Source organism: Lolium rigidum, chromosome 3 (assembly GCF_022539505.1).
Source record: "Lolium rigidum isolate FL_2022 chromosome 3, APGP_CSIRO_Lrig_0.1, whole genome shotgun sequence".
In the NCBI taxonomy this organism is placed as follows: domain Eukaryota; kingdom Viridiplantae; phylum Streptophyta; class Magnoliopsida; order Poales; family Poaceae; genus Lolium; species Lolium rigidum.
In genome coordinates, this window is record NC_061510.1 from 101,941,930 (window position 1) to 101,965,337 (window position 23,408).

Here is a 23,408-nt window from a genome sequence, read left to right on the forward strand (position 1 = left end):
CTAAAACTCCACTTTTGTCGTTGCCTAATCGACGGTGCCTCGGAGGAGGGATCCTCACGAGGGGGAGAAGAAGTAGGGGCCATAGGGCGGAGTGCACACGGGACGGTGGTACGTGATTTACCCAGCTTCGGAACACCTGCACGATGACAGGGCCTACTGCTGCTTGTCTGGAATTGTCTGGGCGCTTTCGCGTTGTCACAATGAGTTGTGGTTGTGCCTCTAGGGCTCCCGGGATCCGGCTTATAAAGGCGCATGGATCTAGGGTTTACATGGAGAGTCCTAGCCGGATTACAGGGTGCCTAACTACGGTACAATGTCTTGCCGTGTACGTCAAGGATCCGCCTCCTCTATACGTCGTCCCGGATCCGGGTTCCTATCGGGCCTTCATGGATCCGGGTTCCTCCAAAGGTCGGTCGGATCCGGCTCCCTTCTCCTGGGCCGGACTTCATCCTTCAGGATCAACGACAACCGGGCCGCCCGATGGGCCACATGCCACATCACCATCTATGGGCCACCCGGGATTGCCGGATCTAGGCACTGTCGATGGTACACCCATGAAGTATACCCACAACAGTAGCCCCCAGAGTTCTCCGAGTTCCACCTCATGTTTCCGCCTTGCTAGCGCCTTATGGTCTCCGGCAATGTTGGTAACGCGGAGAAACTTGAAGAACTCCAACTTCACATTTTCTTCTTTCCCAACCTTTAGTCGGAAAATCTTCTCATCCTGCGAGACTTCATCCATCGACAGTTCAAAACATGTCTCCGGGTTACTCCCCTGCTTGCGAACGAGAGCTGCTTATCTTCACGCTGCTACCCGGAATCTTAAAAGACTCAAACGGTTCCGCCAATTCTGGCGCCATTTTCGCGCGATTTGAGCGGTAAATCATCCTTAGCCATTTTTACTGTTTAGGGTTTTGACACGTGTCACGCATCCAACGGTGCGACACTTGCGTTCCGACCACAGGATGCGGAGCACGAATCTCCTCCCCACGGCGTATAAATATCCACCGTCAACCCTAAACCTCTCATTCACCCCCCCTTTCACCTCTCTGCGAAGCGCCGCCCTCGAGCTCCATCTCCGCCGTGCCGGAGTCTGCCGGAATACCCGCCGGAGTCTCGCCGGAGCTGCTTCGCCACCGCACAGTTCATCGTGTTCTTAACCTCAGCGAGCCACCGCGCGAAATCCTCGTCGCTGGCGACTCCGACCACCGCGGAATCCATCTCGGTGAGTTCTCGAGCTTCGTCCTTTCGCCGTAGTTGGAAGGGATGATCCTTAGGATGACGATGTGAATCCGACTAAGTTATGTTTTCCGCCACTGCTTCTTCTTCAGATGTCTTCTGCGACTCCGCCTCCAACCTCCGAGCCAATCATGGCAACCCCCTCTCCTCCGCCCCTCCTCCCTTCGTTCCAGTCCAACTGGATCCCACCAAGGACTCCGGTAAGGACGCCGAAGGAACTTCTGCTAACCCGGAGAAAACCTCCAGGGCGGAACAGAGCGAGCAGAGAGCGGAAGAAATCGCCGCCAAGAAGTCCAAGGCTCGTCGGCGAGACTCGAAGCTAAGGGGAAATGGTGGCCCCGCACCACCACTGAAATGGAACTCGAAGAACTTGGAGGCGGAAGGTTTCTCGCGTCCCGGAAGCTGGCGAACAGTTCCGGGTTCCCTGGCTCCAGCCCCTCAGGATGGCAAGATGGTGGTGACTAAGGCGCTGGTGGAGCGAGGTTTTTCTTTTCCGCCATCAGATTTCTTCTCGGAAATCATGAAGGAGTATGGGCTCTAGCCCCACAACATATCGCCAAACAGCGTCCTGGCGATCAGCAACCACGTCACTCTCTGCGAGTGGCAAGGTATTAACTTGTCAATGCCTATGGATTGTAGGCTAGGGTTTAGTTGGAAGTAGAGGGCAAGTAGATCTCGAAGGTTTCAGCCGAAAAGTACTCGACGATTATGAAAAATAGGGTTTGTAGACAATGATTCGATGATCTCTGCGTCTCTCGACTCCCCCTTATATAGGAGGCGGAGCCGAGGGATTCGTGTTGTACAAGTTACAAAGTTCGGGAAGGTTTCAAACTCATCCCGTAAGATTACAAATAAGACTTTCTATTATAACTCTAACTTTCCTTAATAACATCTTGGGCTTCCGAATCTTCTTACTCTTCGAGTAGTGGGCCTTCAATAAACCCCGGGTACTATCTTCGGCAGGCCCATTAGGGATGCCCATGTCAGTAGCCCCGAGATTTTGCTTGAATCGTAGAATCAGGGAAAATCTCCACTGTTTATTTTTACTCGACAACTTAAACCTTTCTATATTTCTTCATATAAATTTCTATATTGTACAGGGATAATGGTAATTGGGGCTAGTTCATCTGACGGATCAGGTACTAGTTAACTGCTCTAGTGGCAATCCGCAAAAACCTACTTCAAAATCACGTCCCTGGACATGATTTCGGGATACTGGTGTAAACTTCGACAGGTGCCGCTTAAGGTCTTACCATTCCGTCGAGTCCCGGTCATATTTATCGGGTACCTAACGCGTCCGTTAGGATTTTTCTTCGTATCCGTTGATACGGATAAAAGTAGCAAACCGACGTCAGAGACGGCGCCACGCCTCACAGAATAGATCTGGGGTCTTACCTTCGCAAAGTTTTGCGGCATTCATAAACTGATCGCAACTTCGGCGTTCTGAGAATATATTGTCGAGTGCTTATTCGGCTGATGGAATAGCACATTTTATCGAGTCACGGATGACTTATATTGCTCTCCCGATGGGAGTATATGCAGAGTTATTTATAACTCGAAATATACTCTCTTGCTTTTCTATGTTTCTTCTTTTCATTCCGACTTTCTTTCTTTTTTATAATTTCATCGGGCACGCGAACAGCGTTCCCGATGGGAGTAGCCCCGAGGCTACAGCCAAGGACTTGTGCTTGGTTGTAGGCTCCACGCTATATGCCGCTATATTTTCTTTCTCTCCCGAAGTTTTATAATTTCTCGGGTGCGCGAACAGCGCTCCCGATGGGAGTAGCCCCCGAGGCTATGAACAAATATTTGTATTTTATCATAGGCTCACACCATTTCTATTTTTCCTTTCTTGATCTCTTCATTTTTCCAAAGTATCCCCCGAGCATTTGTTCAAAAACTTGTATTTGATCAAAAGCTCTCCAATATTTTTTCATGTCGCCTTTTGATGCAGCTGTTGGGCCGAATTTTTCTTCTGCTAAGGTGACGTTATTGCTGACGATAGCCACGATTGCTAGTCAAAAATTTGCGACAAGTCTTTTCTCGCTGCCATGTGGGCCCAATTGATCCATTATCTTGACACGTCGTGCAAGTGGGGGACACACGTCCTCCGCTTTTTCTGGCGCACACACCGTAACTTCCCCAGTGTTAAGTTCCTTTATTACCCTTGTTGCCACGTGGCTATCATCTGTCACGCATTTTCCTTATCCAACGGTCCGTCGTTTCACCGCACCCCTATATAAGATCATCTTCTTCCTCCTTGAACACTTCCGCTCACGCCGTCCTCCTTCTCTCATCTGCAAATTCCCTTCTGCGATCCACAAGCTCTTAAGCTCCTCGCCTCCACACTGCAAATCCTGCGCCATTGTTGATGCCGCCGCGCCGTTTGACGAGGCACAGCACACCGGAATCCTCCATGGCCGCTGCGGATCTTGGGGCGGCGGAGTGGGAAAGGTCGAAAATTTCCTCGCAAGACATCAACATGTTGAAGAAGCTGGGGATCAGCAAGAAATCCAAGGCGCTGTGCTTCCCCGATGAGGAGAGCTACCCAACCCCTCCAATGGGGTACCGGGTATGTTTTGTCGATCACCTCATCCGCGGTCTGTCCGCCCCCATTCATCCTTTTCTTCGTGGATTGCTTTTTGTCTACGGTCTGCAACTCCACCACCTCACGCCAAACTCCATTCTTCACATCTCTATTTTCATCACTCTTTGCGAGGCCTTCCTTGGCGTCCAGCCTAACTGGGCGCTATGGAAGCGCATTTTCTTCTGCCGCCGTAATGGCTCGCCCAATGTCGCCTATAATATAGGTGGCGTTGTAATTTCTGTTCGGCCCACTCGTTGACTACTTCGACGTCAAGCTTCCCGACTCAGTTCAAGGATGGCGCAAGAAGTGGTTGTACATTCAGGAGGAAAACCATGGATGTGCGGAGGACAACATTCCTCCTTTTGATGGCGCCGAAAAAATCTTTCGCCGCCGTTCCTGGGACGCGGAAGCCACCGAAGAAGAAAGGGCGTCGACAGAAGCTTTGATGACTCGTATCCACGAGTTGCAAAATACTCGCGGCCAAGAATTATCGGGTATCCAAATCACTGCATACTTTCTTAGTACTAGAGTACAGCCACTTCAAGCTCGCAAACATCCTCTCTAGAAATATGCTGGCAACGAAGACGTAGATCGGCTGTCGGTGAATTTGGAGGTCAAGGATTTAGAAAAACTTGTCCGAAAAATTTCATCTCTCAGCAAAAGAGATGCTGTCCCTTCTTCTTGCCGTGTGACGCCGTTCAGCGCCGCCAATCCACTTCCCAAGGTAATCTTTGTCTATTTGTCTTGTTGTTGTTGTGCTATCTTTTTGTTACTTCTTTCCTGATATCTCTCCCTGCTTTATTTTGCACAGGATCATCCAAAACTTGTCTCGCTTCCTCCTCTTCCTGAAGGTGGAGAAGTCGAAGAAAGGGCCATTGTCACTGATGACAATCAAGAAGCTCCGTCTTTTGTGAATGAACCTGTGGATTCTCGAAAATCTGCGGGATCTTCCGAAGGCACTACGTCGGCCCAATCTCCTCCTCCCGCTGTTTCTCCAAAAGGGAAAAGGAAGAGGAGTAACGCCGAAGATTCCGGCACTTCCAAAGCCGAAGAAGTTGATCCTTCACATCAGAAGGCAACTTATGATCCATATCTCGCATCCCTCGTCGGCTCGTAAGTCACCTTGATTTCCCCTTATTTCGTAGTCGAAGTTTTTTGCTTCATCTTGCTTTTTATGCTATCGATCTTTAATCGCAGTGATGATGAGGAAGAAGTACCGACTCGTGACGTGGCTCCTCGGACGAGCGCGTCACATACTTTGCTTGTGTCGGAGACGTTAGTTGAAGGAGAAGAATCCTCGCCTCCTCAACAAAATCTCGTCACCACCACTCCTCCTTCAAGCCCCCTTGCTCCTTCACCAAAAAGGACAAGGGTTGAAACGATCGTCGAGCCTGCCCCTCAATTGGGTAGCTCTTCTCAAGCGCTCTTGGATGATGTAAGTTTTTGACTTTCCTGCTAATATCTATATTTCCTCCGTTTTCCTCTTTTTGTGCCTTCATTTTTTTCTTCGTACCGATATTTTTTCTCTATTCTTCTTTGACAGCCTATGATTAAAGAGCTTGTTCGCATTGGGTCCCAATTCATTGGGTACCGTGAATATGCCAGCAGGACTGAAGGTAACAACTTTTTTGCTGTCATTATTTCTAATTTTCTTGCTCCTTCTTTTGTCGTAATTTTGATTGTGCTTTTCTATTTTGGCAGAGAAACTTGCAGAGGCCAACAGGCTTGCCGACACTCTTGCTCAGAAATTGGAGCAAAGTGAAACGGCTCGCCAGAAAGCAGAACTTGATGCTAGCCAAGCAAAAGTGGAGGCTGATGAGGCCAAAGCAAAAGCTGCTAGTGTTGAAGAACTGCAAAAGAAACTTGAAGATGCTGAAGCTGCTCTAAATGAGCACAAAGCCGCACAAGCCGTCCGTGAAAAGGGAATCCTCAAGCGCGTGAATACACAAAATCATCGCTTCCTCGGTAACTTTGTTGATCCCTTCTATTTTTCGTAAGGCTTGCTTTCTTTTGTTTCTACTTGCTGTCGACTAACATATAATTTCTATGGCAGGTCAAACAAGCCAAGATTTTGACCTTGAGAATCCCACCAATGATCCTCTACTTGACGCACTGTCTTATTTGGAGTTTCACGGCCAAGAAATTCGCGAAGGCGTGGTGAATGCTGACGCAGGATTGTCGAAGTTGTTCCCCTACTTCTTCCCGAAGAAAGAGGAGCCTAAGACTTTCCTTGCTCTTGCCAAGGACTTCAATCCGCCGGAGGATCTTGGACTGAAGATGCGCCAGGAAAACATGAAGGTTGCTGTTGAGAGCACTATTGCCCTGTCGCCGACAGTCAACAAACTATTGACTGGATGAAAGTAGGCGACACCGAGCGAGATAGAACCATCAAGATGGAGGTCGTTGATCAAGGCAGCCAAGCCCAACACGAAGAAAATCCTGGCCTATCTCGGGATCAAGCCATCTTCGACTCCTAGCTCATCAAGGCCGGAGGTCTAGTTGAATGCCTTTGCTTTTTTTCTTTCCTTTGCTTTCTCTATTCCTTTTGCCGTTGTCGCCATTTTAGCCTTGGCGACAATTACCCTGTTAGTCCCTCTGGAGAACTTCTTTTGTAATGTCCGTGTAAATTTTCTAGAAATTAATGAAATTCCTCTTCGTGCTTATCATTGATCCTGGGACTTTCTTTTCCAGTTAATATTTGATAATTATTCGACCAACCCTTGTTCGCGTCTGCTTCACCTGCATCTTCCTTCTCGAAGAAAGTACTAGTCGATGATAATCCCCTCGAAGGTTCTTCAAGCAAACATTTGTCGGAAGATTTGCAAGAACTTCGACAACAACTTCAATCCATGAAGAAACAAACTCTGGCAATGATGGAACAATCTCGGAAAGCATCTGAGCAAGAAAAACTTGCTCTCCAACAAGCCAAAGAGGCTACGGCTGCCAAGGATGCTGCTGTATTGGAAGCAAAGGAAGCCACGACCCGAGAAAATAGTATGCTCGAGCTAATGCTGGAAGCTAGCATAGATATGTTAGGTGCGTTTTTCCGACCTCACAATGCCTCCTCTTTATTTTGCTGTGCCTTCCTTCAAATTTCTTGCCTTGTCGCTTAATAGGCTCGGTTCTTGATGCTGCTGCCGAAGATCGAAGAGTGAACGAGAGAACGAATCTTCTTGTCAATCTTTCCCTTAACCATGGCTGTTTGTTCCGGGCCACTCTCGAACGAACCCAACAAATTGTCGAGTTCCAAGATCGTGCTTGCCAAGTGTGCGAATTTCTCAATTTTTGCACGACAACATTAACCCTTGTTTATAGGACTTTATTTCCTCGAAATGAGGTTCCCAAAACTCTTCCCGAATTACCGGAGGTATTCGGAGATGCTCCCCGCATTCATAATTTTGTGCGAGCTCAACTCACTCGCTGGAGCAAGGTTCGCCATGATTATGATAAATATTTGTCATCCAAAGTTAGACCCGACGAAGATTGTTGCTGATTGCCTGGCCAAGAAAACGCGGCGAAAAAATGATATTGACACAATCGATGATATGGTAGCTCCTGTGGCCGAGTCGATGATAGATGAGCTTCTTCGGATGGACTCAGAATTCTTCATCAAGGGGTCCTATGCTGAACATAAAACAACCAGAGGCTTGTCCGTAGATAGTATTTTGGGCTTTAACTGATTTGTATCATATTGGAAACCTTGTATCTCTATCTTTTTTGATTTCTTTTTTATTTCCGAAGAAATTTGTTGTATATTGCAAAGTACTCCATATTGTTGGAGCCCCCGAGCCTTCTGGCTAGGGGTTGTACTGTTTTTTCTATCTTGAGGATTTTTCCTTCTATTGTAATAAGACATCCTTTCTTTCATTGATGGATTGCAAATCTTCGAGTATCTTTAATATCGAAGTTCTATATTTTTGTTGCGAGGTTCTTGGACCAAAGCAATTAAGATTTTTGACGTGTACACTATATTTATAATTGTTGGCTTCCGATTTTTATATTTGGCGAGGTATTAGTGTACCAGGGCGAAATATTTCAGTAAATCTATGTTGTACGTATTTTGAGACTTAGGCGTTGAGCCCCCGAGCGTGTCGAAAAATAAGAAGTATATCTCCACTATCTTTATTATATTGCAGCACCGCGAGCCCGCCTCATTAAAAACCTTTCCGGCCCCACTCGGTGCCCCGAAAAGGAAAAGAGTGCGTCTGAAAACTCGCGGGCGTTTTAGTACATTGTATTTTTACAGAGAAGGACTATATTTCGGCTCTAGGCATAAAACCGCCTGAGCTGCGCCACGTTCCAGGGGTTTTTCTCAGGAACCCCTGTCTTCTTGTCCTTGATCCTGTATGCTCCTCCGTCGATGACTTCCGTGACGATGTAAGGCCCCAACCATGGTGACTCGAGCTTCTCTGTACTTTGCTGGTTGAGTCGCAGGACCAAATCACCGACCTGAAAAGATCTTGGCCGCAATCGTCGACTGTGGTAGTTCTTCAAGTCTTGTTGGTACTTGGTAACCCGTGACAGTACTTCATCTCGAGCTTCATCGAGTGCATCCATATCATCCTCCCGAACTTTTCGTGATGTTTCTTTGTCGTACCCTGTTACTCTTGGAGAATCGTGCTCTATTTCAATTGGTAGTACGGCTTCAGCTCCGTGGACGAGAAAGAACGGGGTTTCTTGTGTCGCCGTGTTTGGTGTTGTTCGGATGCTCCACAAAACACTTGGCGGTTCTTCCGCCGAGTGTGTCGAGCCTTTTCAAGCGGTGCTAGTAGATGTTTTTTAATGCCATTGCAGATGATGCCATTGGCTTTCTCGACTTGACCATTAGTTTGGGGATGTGCAATTGACGCGAAGTGCAATTTGATGCCCACTTCCGCACAGTATGCCTTGAACTCCTTCGACGTGAAGTTGCTGCCATTGTCTGTGACGATGCTATGAGGTACTCCAAATCGAAAAACGATGCCCTTCACGAACTTTATTGCTGATTGTGCATCCGGTGAATTTATTGGCTTCGCTTCTACCCACTTGGTGAATTTGTCGACAACAACCAACAGGTACTCGTATCCTCCTGGCGAAGCTTTGTGCAACTTGCCGACCATGTCGAGTCCCCACTGGGCAAAGGGCCATGACAATGGTATTGGCATTAGTTCTGCCGCCGGAGAGTGCGGTTTTGCGGCAAATCTCTGGCACGCGTCGCAAGTTCGTACTATCTCTTTTGCATCCTCGATTGCTGTTAACCAGTAGAATCCTGCCCGAAAGACTTTGGCTGCAATAGCTCGACTGCTTGCGTGGTGACCACATATTCCCTCGTGCACATCTTTTAGGATTATTCTTCCTTCTTCTGGTGTGACACACCTTTGCAAGACGCTTGAAATACTTCGCTTATATAACTCCCCTTTGACCACTGTGAAAGCTTTGGATCGTCGAATAACTCGCCTTGCTTCAATTGGATCGTCGGGTATTTCCTTCCTGAGGATATACGATACGTACGCTTGCATCCAAGGAACTTCTATCATCATCACAAGTTCTTGGTCCTCTTCGTCCTCCATGGTTTCTTTGGGAGACGCCGAAGTTTTTCCTTCTTTTGCTTTTTTCTGCACCTTCTTCGGCTCCGTTGATCTCTCCGCTATTTCTTCCCAAAACACGCCTGGCGGGATTGGGAGGCACTGTGACCCGATGTTTGCGAGGGCGTCGGCTTCATCATTGCTCGGCCTACCGATATGATTTACCTCGCATCCATCAAACAGCTTTTCCAGCTCATTGTATACCTCCTTGTATGCTATCATGCTATCATTGATCGCATCACATTGGTTCATAACTTGCTGAGCCACCAATTGTGAGTCGCCAAAGATTTTTAGTCGAGTTGCACCGCAAGCTTTCGCCATCTTTATCCCGTGTATAAGGGCTTCATATTCTGCTTCATTGTTGGATGCGTTTGGGAACGTCATCCGTAGGACATATTTCAACTTGTCGCCTTCAGGTGATATGAGTATCACTCCTGCGCCAGCTCCTTCTACTCTCTTGGATCCGTCGAAGTTCATTGTCCAAGTTCTCGACAAATCGGGGGGTCCCGTGTTTTGCAGCTCCATCCACTTTGCGATGAAATCTGGCAAAACTTGCGACTTGATTGCCTTTCTTTTTTCATACGTGATGTCCCGAGGGGAAAGTTCTATTCCCCAAAGGGAGACGCGCCCTGTAGCTTCTGGATTGTTTAGTATATTTGAGAGAGGTGCTTCATTGACTACTATTATCGGGTGTGCCGAAAAATAGTGGCACAACTTTCTTGCTGTTGTAATCACTCCATATGCTAGTTTCGGCATCGCGGGTAACGCTGTTTGGAAGGCGATAAAACTTCACTAATGAAATATACCGGCCTTTGCACTCCATGGAGTTTTCCTTCTTCTTCTCTTTCGACAACTAGCACCGTGCTAACCACTTGGGGTGTGGCTGCGATGTACAGCAGGAGAGGTTCCTTTTCCTTCGGCGCCACCAAGATTGGTGGTGTCGAGATTTTGCGTTTTAGGTCCTCGAAAGCTCTGTCGGCTTCTTCGTTCCACTGGAATTTCTCCCCTTGTTTTATCAAAGCGTAGAACGGTAGTGCTTTTTCTCCCAACCTGGCGACGAATCTACTCAAAGCTGCGACTCGCCCAGTTAATTGCTGTATTTCTTTTAACTTGGTTGGCTTCCTCATCGTTACGATGGCTTGTATTTTGTCGGGGTTTGCCTCAATCCCTCTTGCTGAAACTAAGAACCCGAGGAGTTCTCCCGCTGGAACGCCAAAAGAGCATTTCGTCGGGTTCAGCTTGATGCAGAATTTGTCGAGGTTATCAAAAGTTTCCTTGAGATCTTCGATCAATGTTGTCCCCTTTTTTGACGTTATGACTACGTCATCAATGTATACTTGCACGTTTTTCCAATCTGTGTTGCCAAACATTTCTGCATCATCCTCTGATACGTTGCTCCCGCGTTTTTCAACCCGAAGGGCATTGTTTTATAACAAAATACGCCATACGGTGTGATGAACGCTGTTTTAGCTTCGTCGTCTTCTTTTAATCTGATCTGGTTATAACCGAGTATGCGTCCGTAAAGGAAAGACGTTCACATCCTGCCGTGGAGTCGATAATCTGATCGATCCTTGGGAGGGGATAGTGATCCTTTGGACAATGTTTATTGAGACACGTAAAGTCGACACACATGCGAAGGACTTTAGTGTTTTTCTTTGGCACCATCACTGTGTTAGCTACCCAAGTGGCTTCGGTGGATATCTCTTTGATGAAACCAGCTTCTCCGAGTCGATCAATTTCTCGATAGCATAGCTTTGCGGTTTGGTTCCGAAAAACGTCGCAAAGGTTGTTTGATTGGTCTCGCTAGTGGATCCAAGTTAAGGTGGTGCTCGGCAAGTTCCCCGGGTACTCCCGGCATGTCAGCTGGACACCATGCGAAGATTTTCCAGTTCTCACGGAGGAACTTGACGAGCGCGCTTTCCTATGCGAGGTCCGTGTCATTTGCAATGGATGTCGTCTTTTTTGGATCCGTCGGCTGAATCTGCACCTCCTTAGAATTTTTCTCAGTGTTGAAAGTTGATTCTTTATTTGGCCTTGCAACGTCTGGCAGTACGTCGTAGTCAGTCATGAGCCTTGATGCCAAATACTCAGCTTGCATCCCGAAAGTTTCTGATAGTCGATGAAAATCCTTGTCACATTTATCGGCTAGGCGAAGCTTCCTTTGATTGTAATTGGTCCCTTAGGTCCAGGCATCCTCCACAATAGATACGTGTAATGTGGTACCGCCATAAATCTAGCATATGCTGGTCGTCCCAACAGAGCGTGGTATTGTGACGGGAAATCTACAACTTCAAACTCCAATTTCTCGATTCTGTAATTTTCTCGGGTCCCAAACTGAACGTCGAGATTTATCTTCCCCAACGGATAGCTTGGCTTCTCTGGTGTGATGCCGTGGAATCTCGTGTCCGTTGGTTTCAGGTTTGCTAGGGAGATGTTCATCTTCCTTAATGTATCCGCGTACATGAGGTTCAAGCTGCCGCCGCCATCTATAAATACGCGAGACACGTCAAATCCTCGCGATGACCGCTGGTAGTATGAGTGCTGACCGCCCCGGTCGAGGAACTTGCTGCGGATGATCTGCTATGGTGAAGCCAATGTCTTGCCCCGACCAATTAAGGTACTCAACTCGTTGGTGGAGGCATCTTCTCCGCCATGAACACCGTCGCGAGATTACTTTCGAGTTCTATTGGACGGCCTTCCCTTCGAATCATCGAGACCGCTCCATTAGAATTGGGGTCAACGTAAGGTGGTGGTGCAGGCGCCGCCGCTATTCTTAGCCGATGTCGATTGTCATCTGTTATCGCGGGAGGAGGTGGCAGGTGGACCTCACTTCCGGGTTCTCGAGGGTTTCTTTGCACTGCTCGAGCATTAGCATGCCCTCGCATATCTCAGCATTGCCTGGAAATTTCGACAATCCTTCTACGAGATGTCCCGACTGTCTTTTTCCGTTGTCGTCGAGGAAAAAGTGCATCTGACACGGCCCGTTCATCATTTCTTCGGGAGACACAAAAGGCCTCTGGAACCTTGGCCAGCTGTTTTGCCTATTTTGTCGAAATTCGTCTCTATTGTCACTTCGTTGCTCATTACTTCTCCGGTAGTCCTCTCGATTATTTCCTCCCCGCACCGGCTCGGAATCCAGCCGAAATTTGACTCCGGAGCATCATAATTCGAGTACCGCCGAGGAAATCATCGCCTTGATTGATAATTTCGACCGCGGTCCTCCTCTCGGCGACCTATGCCGTTTGTTGTGGACAGCATCTTCTCCATCTGCCCATCTCGTTTGCTATTTCCATTAATGCAGATATCGTTTTTGGATTGGTTCTTCCCAAATCTTCGACAAAATCTCCACGCCCGATCCCCTGCGACAAATGCATCTATTGCCCTCTCGTCGGATATAGTTTCTGCCGAGTTTTTTATGATGTTCCACCTCCGGATATATTTTCTCATTGGTTCGTCTCGGCTTCGTCGACACGCCCGTAACTCCTCTAGAGACGCGGGTTTCTTGCGAGTGGATCGGAAATTCTTGACGAATATGTCCTCAAAGCTATCCCAGCTGTCGATAGACCCTGGAGGAGGCTTTTTGATCCAAGATCGTGCAGCTCCACTTAAATGCACCTGAATACTTTGCATGGCTGTTGCCCTGGTCCCTCCAGTTAACTTCACCGTCTCGAGGTAATCAACTAGCCAATCCTCTGGATCTTGCAGGCCGTCGAATTTTTTGAAATGATCAGGCAACTTAAATCCCGAAGGAACTCGAGTTTTTCGTACTCTCCTTGTGAAACACGGCAAACCGCACATATCCTCGTCGTTTAATTCTGGGGAATACCGATGTTCCCTTCTGCCTTGCCGTGCTCTGTCCACCCTTGCTTGTGCTGCCGTGTCTCTTGCTCCACTTGTTCCTTCGACATTTGCTGCCGCTGCTGCCGTAGGTCGTGGACTATTTTGCCTTGCAGCTCCTTCTGGCGGTGTTGATACAAACGCCGTTCCCATGGCTTCAGCTCCTGCTACTGCCATGTTGTACAAAGCCTCCCTTGGATCTCCCGGAGGTGGCCTGGATGCAAGGATAAAGGCTTGTGTCGCCATATACCCAGCTTCTGGTGTCTTGGGGATAATATTCCCTCTTGTGTCTATCGACATAAAAGACATGTCGAGATTTTGAACCAGGTACTCTCTTTCTCCTTCAGGTATGTGTTGTAACCTTGACCTTGCTCTGTTCCGAGCTTCTCTATGGCTATCTCCCGAGGTTCCAGATTGGCGACTTAACTCTGCCCTTCGTCTGCTTGACGCGGAGGCTGCCTCCTTTCTTCTGTTTAAAGCTTCTGTCTGTTTTTCTAGTTCTCTTCCAGCTCGGGCGAGTCTATATTGATAAGCTTGCAGTTCTTGGACTGTAGCAGTTGCCGTCATTGGTTCCGAGCCATCTAAAGCTTTCGCATCTCTATCCCAGGCTGTTTGTGGAAGTTGAACTCTGACGCGTGGTGTGGGCCCGACATATTTAGTGCCCATACCTCTCCTTAGATCTGAGGGATCGACATAGGGATTTCCCAAATCGTCGAAAGCCTCCGATGTTTCCTCTTGATCGCGACTTGCATCTCCAATGGCAAAAACTTGATGATATTTTGGAGTTTTCACTTTGCTTGGTTCGGTGACACCACCATAGAGTTTGGTGAAGACCTTCCCAATAGAGGTGGATTTGTCGATGAAGTCGAAGCTATCAGTGTCGCTTGAATCATCGCTTATATAAGAGTCCGCCGATGATTCAAAGGACATGTCGCTGAAGATTCTGGCGAGTTTTTCACTTGCCCTGCTGTCGATGAAGCGTGGCGACGAAATCTCCCTATCGCTGGACTCGACGGATGATACTGAGTTTGAGAGATCAGAACCACCCGACGAAAATCCCGATGAGATCGGAACTTCGAGACGATACACTCCTTCTTTCTCGACGCGGAAATCGAACTTTCCAAACGTCATCTTCATTGGCTCCTCCAGATACGCATATGCATCCAAACGGGAGGGCGGGTGAGGAACAAAATCAACAAGACCAGTTTCGATCTGTTTACCTCTGTCCATGATGTTGCTTGCTACTGATGAAGTCTACGATCTTGAACGTGCCATCGAGATCAGCTCCTTGTCGCCTCTAATTCCCACAGACGGCGCCAATTGGCAAGGTATTAACTTGTCAATGCCTATGGATTGTAGGCTAGGGTTTAGTTGGAAGTAGAGGGCAAGTAGATCTCGAAGGTTTCAGCCGAAAAGTACTCGACGATTATGAAAACTAGGGTTTGTAGACAATGATTCGATGATCTTCGCGTCTCTCGACTCCCCCTTATATAGGAGGCGGAGCCGAGGGATTCGTGCTGTACAAGTTACAAAGTCCGGGAAGGTTTCAAACTCATCCCGTAAGATTACAAATAAGACTTTCTATTATAACTCTAACTTTCCTTAATAACATCTTGGGCTTCCGAATCTTCTTACTCTTCGAGTAGTGGGCCTTCAATAAACCCCGGGTACTATCTTCGGCAGGCCCATTAGGGATGCCCATGTCAGCGAGGGCCATCTCCGGGTATCTCCCGAACTCTCCCTTTTCCAATATTATTTCTCCGTCAAGAAGGAGAAGATCCGCCAGACCTCCGAGTTGGCGACTTGCGGGTCCATCACCTTCATGCTCCTCCCCGGCCGCGTCTACCCCCATACCGACCGCCACGAATCCGCGCGGTACTGGTCCGGAGGCTTCTTCTATCTAAAGGACGTCTCCGACCCGGCGGGCGAAAGGAGGCTGGCGCCATTCAAGAACAGCCCCGCCAGCGAAACTCCGGCATGGACGCTGTGCCCCCACCTCTCCGAGTCGCCTCGACCGACCCGCGCTGTTAGGCGGATCTGCAAGCTCACGGAGGAGGGCCTGACGGGGAAGGACCTTACCATGTCTTGGTTCACCAAGCGGATCCAGCCACTCCAGCATCGGGACCGCTTGATGTTCCACTACACGGGGCGCGACGATCCGATGCGCGCCACGAAAGACAACCTCTCCGCCGACGCCATCGATAAGAGGATCCGGCTCCTCATCAAGATTCCGTGTGAACTTCATGTTCACGTGTGTAACAAAGACATCCACACCAACGGCTCCGGGACCGTGGTATGTTATCTTGACTTGACCATTGTTTCCTTTGTACTCAAAATTCTGTCTAAGTGTTGGTTCTGTAACTTAGCTCGAAGCCCTCGAAGAAGGTGAACTCGGAACTCTTCTCCGGGTCCCATCTATGGGCAACACGGATCCGGAAGCCGCGTCGAAGGCGGAAGCTCCCGAGATTCCGCGCCCCTCCAAGAGAAAGAGGGCTGCTCCCTCCAGCCCTGCAACCAAACGCGCCCGCGAAGTGCTTAGCACTGCGGCTACTCGGAAGGCAGAGGCGGAGAAGAAGCGCCTCAAACTTATCGACACCAGCAACAGAGCCCAACCCGACATCCATCAGTTCTTCAAGCCTTCCGGGTGAATGCTCGATTTCCGAATTCAAAATCTTCTGTTATCACGAGCAAGCACTCACTTACCTATTATGCTTTTTCCTTTACAGAAGTTCCGGAAGCCAGCCCCCCAAGGCCCCAAGAGCCCTCAAGAAGAAGGTCAAGCCATCTCCGGCTTCCATCCCTGTTACGCCGGAGGTCGAGGTTCCGCCCAAGGCCTCCTCTGCCACCAAGCCGGATCCCAAGGACGTCATCAATATTGATGACCTTCCTGAAGACCCAATTGGCCATGGTGATTCCGGGAAGGGCGCATCCTCGTCTGCGCCTCCGCCTGAGCAACCAACTGCCACCTTCGCCGAACCTACACCAGAGCAATACGAGCAGAAGGTGCAACTTATTCATGCCACCAGCACGCTCCAAACTGACCCTCAACCTACTCCGTCTCTGCAAAAGCTTCCCCTCGCAGAACGCCACGCGAAAGTCTCCTCCATGATGGACAAGGTGTGGGGGCCTGCGAACACGGAGATGCAGGAGCTCGCCGACCTTGAGAGCGATCTCAAGGTCTTCTTTGCTAAGCACAAGGACGTGCGCCGGGTAACACTAGCCCCCAAGCATTGGGTTAGACATTTTTTTCCGTGTAACATGTGTTAGCTGATGCTTTCTTCAATATGTACCTTAGGCGGAAATTTAAAATTTTATTCCTCCAAGACTTTTGAACTCCTCGCCAGCCCCCAGAATTTTGAATATCCGACTAACTCCTGTCTGCTTCTCAGAACAAGCGGAAGCTGCATGAAGATCTGCGCATTCACGTGCTGGAGCAACTAACGGAGATTGAGGGGCTGTGCCAGAACGCGGAAAATGGCCAGAACGCTATTAAGCACTTGGAGACCCGCCTTCAGGGTACGAACTCCGGGTTGTAGTTGCATGTTGCTATAATCTTTCATGATGCATAACATGTGCGATTTTCCGCCTACAGAAGAAACTGCCAAGCACTCCGCCTTCGATGAGCTGTCCGTCAAAGTCCAAGTGCTCGAGGCGGAGAATGATTCCCTCAAAGCCTTTATTAAAGAATCCTCCGAGAAGGAGAATTTGGCGAGGAAGGAGCTCTCTGAAAAGCACGCCCGTGACCTGGCGGAACTCGCTGACAAACTGAAGAAGAGCCAGCATAGGGTAACATCCTTAGTGGCCAAAAATAAAGTTCAAGAGGCGGAGGCGGAGGCTATCGACAAGATGATCTTCCGTAAGCGTCCTTTTATGTTTGTGATTCCGACTTCATCGTGTATTGCATTGTCCGCGAAGGAACTGATCCCTTTTTTCACAGCGAGTCTTGGGTTTGAATGGTCCAAGGACTCAACCCTCAAGAGGACGGAAGCATATGATGAAGCGCGGAGTTCCATCGATGAGCTAGTCGAGGCGTCTCGCGGAATCGCCAAATCCCTGTCTTTGAAGAGAGCCAAGACCACGGTGATTGACACTATGACCAGGCTTATGAAGCAGGTGCCGGAGCTTATCATAGACTGGCAAGAATCTTCTGCTCGCGGAGTCGCCTCTCTCGTCTTAGCCACCTGCAAGGCGCACTTCCCCACCATGAAGTTCGCGGACGTTGCGCGTGATACTCCTAAGGGTACCAACATGCGCTCCATCCTCGCGGAAACCAAAGGGTTTGATCGCATCTTTGTTGGGCGAGTTAATCACTCGTTCTGGTATAACAAGTATGATCTCCCCAAGGGCTTCTCGGATGCGGAAGACGAAGAGGAAAATGCTGAGGAGGGCGACGCAGAGGGTTCCGGGTCGAGCGATGATCAGTCCGAAGAATTCTCCGACGACAACTCCGGCATTGGCTCCGGCGACGACTCTGGCGACGGCTCCGCCTATGTGGCATCTGATGAGGATCAGTCCTCCGAGTAGGAATCCTGTGAAACAATGAGACACTGATGTATCATTTTGGCCCCGGAGTGGGTTTGTAATATAACTTATATTCTTAAGTAGCTAGGGATGAAACAGCTATGCATGTGCGGAAACAACTTATCCTGCAATCCTTTAATATTATCTGCATGTTTCGTTTTGTTGGAAAGCAAGTGCTGATTTCTAGGTTTTCCGGCTTACTCGCTTGACTTTCCGCGAGCCGGAAACGCTCGCCAGCGGCGACGATGCCCAATGGCAATCCGTCAATAACCGCGGAAACAAGCCCCCAGCCAAGGTGCCGGAAATCGCTACTAGGAATCCACGAATTCGCAACAGAAAATATTTCCACCAGAAAACTTAAGCTTACATCCTAAAGGACGATTTTTGAAAATCACAACTTTCATACACGCCTAGGCGGAAATATCCAGCTCTGCGGTTTTAGTCGGAAAACATACACGATCAAAAAATGAACAATTAAAGGAGGTAAAAGACTCAAAGAGTGAACCAAAAGCTTTATTTCATTGATCATGTATAACTATTACAGAGTATATAACTCGGAAAATTGTGCTAAGTGTGGAAAGGACGTAGCTGTGCAATGTTCCAAGGGCGATCTCGTTTCATCGTAGATGTCATCCGGATCCTCGCGCTTGCGTTTCCGGTACCAGTTAGCAGGTCTATCCTTTAGCTCCCGGAAATCGACAAGGTAGTACGATCCGTTGTGAAGTACTTTGCTAACGACAAATGGTCCTTCCCATGGAGATTGCAGCTTATGGTCTTTCACCTGACGAAGGCGAAGGACCAAGTCTCCGGCCATGAAAGAGCGATTCCGAACTCGACGGCTATGATAGCGTCTGAGTTTCTGCTGGTATATGGTGGAACGTTGGTCAGCTAGGTTCCGAGCTTCTTCTATCAGGTCCACAGATAGCTGTCTGGCCTCGTCAGCATTTTCTTCAGTATAGGCAGAGACTCGCGGCGAATCATGGATGATGTCAGAGGGGAGCACGGCTTCGGATCTGTATACTAGAAAAAACGGGGTAAACCCAGTTGACCTGTTAGGGGTAGTTCGCAAACTCCACAGAATAGAGTCTAACTCCTCCGCCCAAGCTCCAGCTGCGCGTCGCAGCGGTTCTTCAAGGCGCGGTTTAATTCCGGATAGTATGAGGCCGTTTGCTCTTTCGACCTGACCATTGGATTGTGGATGAGCCACTGATGCTAGGTCCAGTCGGATCCCTACGTCATGGCAGTAGTCTTTTAATTCTCCTTGCGCGAAGTTTGTGCCGTTATCTGTGATTATGCTGTGTGGGATGCCGAATCTCGTCACGAGGCTGCAGACAAATTTTAATGTCGTAGCACCGTCGGCCTTTCTCACTGGCTTTGCCTCGATCCACTTACTGAACTTGTCAACAGCGACCAGGAGGTACTCAAAACCGCCAGGAGATGATTTCTTTAGTTTACCAACCATATCGAGCCCCCAGACCGCAAATGGCCAGGTGATAGGGATGGTCTTCAGCTCTTGGGCTGGAGCATTTGGTTGAGTAGCGTAGTACTGACAACCTCGGCAGGTCTTTACCAGCTTGTCAGCGTCTTCCTTAGCTGTGAGCCAATAGAACCCAAGCCGAAAAGCTTTTGCAACGAGTGACCTGGGAGCGGCATGATGCCCGCAATCCCCTGCATGGATCTCTCTTAGTATCTCAATACCATCTTGGTTAGAGACGCATTTGAGAAATACTCCTGTTGCGCTTCGTTTGTAGAGCTGTCCGTCAACGATTGTGTAGGATCTTGCTCGTCTGATGATCTATCGCGCGAGGACCTCGTCCTCAGGCAACTTCTGATTGATGAGGTAGTCCAGGAAAGGCTGCGTCCAGGCTGGGGTGATTGCCATCACTTCTCTAGCCGGAGATACTGCCACATCTGGGTTTTCCGGGTTAGCGCCCTTTACCGAGGGTATCCGTAGATGCTCCAGGAAAATACCAGGCGGAATTGGTTTCCTGCCGGATCCGAGCTTGGATAGCATGTCTGCCGCTGCGTTGTCGTCTCTCCTGACGTACTTGACTTCGTATCCGAGGAAGCACTTGGCGATCTTGTCAACTTCATCTCTGTAAGCCGCCATGACGGAGTTTCCGGCGTTCCAGTGTTCCGGCTACTTGTCGTGCCACCGAGTCGGAATCACCACATCAAATAATGTGCTTGATCCCTATCTCCTTAGCGATGCGCAGTACCGTGTAGTAGAGCCTCGTATTCCGCCATGTTGTTTGTAGCTTCGAAGTGGATCTGCGTAACGTACTCGCAGCTCTTCTCCGGTAGGGGACTTCGTGTGACTCCGGATCCCGAGCCTTGATGCTGCTTGGATCCATCGAAGTGCATAACCCATGTCTCCGGTTCCGGCTCCGTATTTATATCCGGAGCTTCTGTCCAATCTGCAACAAAATCCGCCAAGATTTGGGATTTAACCGCAGTCCTGGCTTTGTAGTTGATGTCGAAGGCGGATAATTCAATGCCCCATTTTGCTGTGCGTCCAATTGCGTCAGCGTTATTGAGAATCGTTGACAGCGGAGCTTTGCTCACGACTGTTACTGGATGCTCCTGGAAGTAATGTCTCAGCTTTCTGCTACCCAGGAATACTCCATAGGCTAGCTTTTGAAAGTGAGGATAGCGTTGTTTGGACTCCGTAAGCACTTCGCTAATGTAGTAGACTGGCCTTTGGACTCCATACTCGTGGCCTTCTTCCTATCACTCCACCACGATGACGAGGCTGATGACTCTGTTGGTAGCCGCCAGGTAAAGGAGCATAGGCTCTGACTCTCCTGGCGCTGCTAGAATAGGTGGGGAGGTAAGTATTTCCTTCAACCATTGAAGCGCTGCATCTGCTGCCTCGTCCCAGGCAAATTTGTTTGTTTTCTTCAATAGTTTGTACAGGGGTAGCGCCTTCTCGCCAAGACGGCTAACAAACCTGCTGATTGCTGCAACACAACGAGTTAGTCGTTGCACATCTTTGAGACAAGTTGGCCTTTTGATGCACAATATTGCCTTGATTTTCTCCGGGTTAACTTCAATGCCCCTATTAGAGACGATGAAGCCAAGGAGTTTTCCGGCTGGAACACCAAAGACGCACTTCAGCGGATTTAACATCATCTTGTACCGTCGGAGATTCTCAAAGGTTTCTGTAAGGTCGCTGATCAAGTCGGATCCTTTCCGGGTCATGACCGCGATGTCGTCGACGTGGGCGTGTACGTTCCGGCCAATTTGGTCCTTCAGGCACCGCTGCATCGTACGTTGGTAGGTGGCACCTGCGTTTTTCAAGCCAAAGGGCATGGTAACATAGCAGTAAGTGCCAAATGGGGTGATGAACGAGGTCGCCTTTTGGTCGGACTTCTTCATCCGGATCTGATAATACCCGTAATATGCGTCAAGAAAACACAGAAGTTCCGCCCCTGCCGTCGAATCAATGACTTGGTCAATGCGCGGCAGGGGAAACGGATCCTTCGGGCAATGCTTGTTCAAGCCGGAGTAATCGATGCACATTCTTAGTATTTCAGAATTCTTTTGGGTACAAGGACGGGGTTTGCGACCCAATCAAGTATGGATAACTTCTATTACAAAACCTGCCTCTAGTAACTTTGCTAATTCCATTCCTATGGCGCGGCGCTTCTTATCTCCAAAGCGTCGCATAGCTTGCTTCACCGGTTTAGCCCCCGGGTTTATGTTGAGGTAGTGCTCGGCGAGTTCCCTTGGTACTCCGGATATGTCAGAAGGCTGCCATGCGAAGATATCCATGTTAGCGCGAAGGAACTCGACGAGCGCGTCTTCCTATTTGGGGTCCATGCTGGCTCCGACTGAAACCTGTGTAGGATAACGTTGCATAGAAAACAAAAATTTTCCTACCGCGAACACGCAATCCAAGCCAAGATGCAATCTAGAAGATGGTAGCAACGAGGGGGTATCGAGTCTCACCCTTGAAGAGATTCCAAAGCCTACAAGATGAGGCTCTTGTTGCTGCGGTAGACGTTCACTTGCCGCTTGCAAAAGCGCGTAGAATATCTTGATCACGATCGCTTCGGCGCCACGAACGGGCAGCACCTCCGTACTCGGTCACACGTTCGGTTGTTGATGAAGACGACGTCCACCTCCCCGCTCCAGCGGGCAGCGGAAGTAGTAGCTCCTCTTGAATCCGACAAGCACGACGGCGTGGTGTCGGTGGTGGTGGAGAAATCCGGCGGAGCTTCGCTTAAGCGTGCGGGATGTGGTGGAGGAGAGAGACCGCTAGGGTTTGGGGAGAGAGGGGGTTGGGCGCCGGCCCTCTAAGGGGTGCGGCCAAGGCTGAGGCTTGAAGTGGTCAGCCCCCTCTCCTATGCCCCTCATTATATAGGTGGAAGCACCAAGAGTTCTAGTCCAAGTCTTCGAATAAGACCCCAACACTAAAACCTCCCATATGTGGGAAACCTACTCAAGGAGGGAGTCCTACCCAAGGTGGGACTCCCACCTTTCCTTGAGGTGGGTTGGCCGGCCACCCTAGGGGAGTCCACCTTGGACTCCTCCCCTTTAGGGTTGGCTGGTCATGCAAGGTGGAGTCCCTCCGGGACTCTTACTTTCCATGGTGATTTCTTCCGGAATTTTCTAGAACCTTCTAGAACCTGCCATAAATGCACCGGATCATTTCCAAACTTGGAATATGACTTCCTATATATGAATCTTATTCTCCGGACCATTCCGGAACTCCTCGTGATGTCCGGGATCTCATCCGGGACTCCGAACAAATATTCGAACTCCATTCCATATTCAAGTTCTACCATTTCAACATCCAACTTTAAGTGTGTCACCCTACGGTTCGTGAACTATGCGGACATGGTTGAGTACTCACTCCGACCAATAACCAATAGCGGGATCTCGGAGATCCATAATGGCTCCCACATATTCAACGATGACTTTAGTGATCGAATGAACCATTCACATACGATACCAATTCCCTTTGTCACGCGATATTTTACTTGTCCGAGGTTTGATCTTCGGTATCACTCTATACCTTGTTCATCCTCGTCTCCTGAGAAGTACTCTTTACTCGTACCGTGGTATGTGGTCTCTTATGAACTTATTCATATGCTTGCAAGACATTAGACGACATTCCACCGAGAGGGCCCAGAGTATATCTATCCGTCATCGGGATGGACAAATCCCACTGTTGATCCATATGCCTCAACTCATACTTTCCGGATACTTAATCCCACCTTTATAACCACCCATTTACGCAGTGGCGATTGATGTAATCAAAGTACCTTTCCGGTATAAGTGATTTACATGATCTCATGGTCATAAGGACTAGGTAACTATGTATCGAAAGCTTATAGCAAATAACTTAATGACGAGATCTTATGCTACGCTTAATTGGGTGTGTCCATTACATCATTCATATAATGATATAACCTTGTTATTAATAACATCCAATGTTCATGGTTATGAAACTAATCATCCATTAATCAACAAGCTAGTTAAGAGGCATAGTAGGGACTCTTTGTTTGTCTACATATCACACATGTACTAATGTTTCGGTTAATACAATTATAGCATGATATATAATCATTTATCATAAACATAAAGATATAAATAATAACCACTTTATTATTGCCTTTAGGGCATATCTCCTTCGACTCTCCCACTTGCACTAG

General features: G+C 48.7%; 1 protein-coding gene; it reads right to left on the bottom strand.

Moving 5' to 3' along the window:
* The window catches only part of LOC124702060 (tropinone reductase homolog At5g06060-like), a 78,490-nt gene that overhangs the window by 9,757 nt on the left and 45,325 nt on the right, over positions 1–23,408 (bottom strand).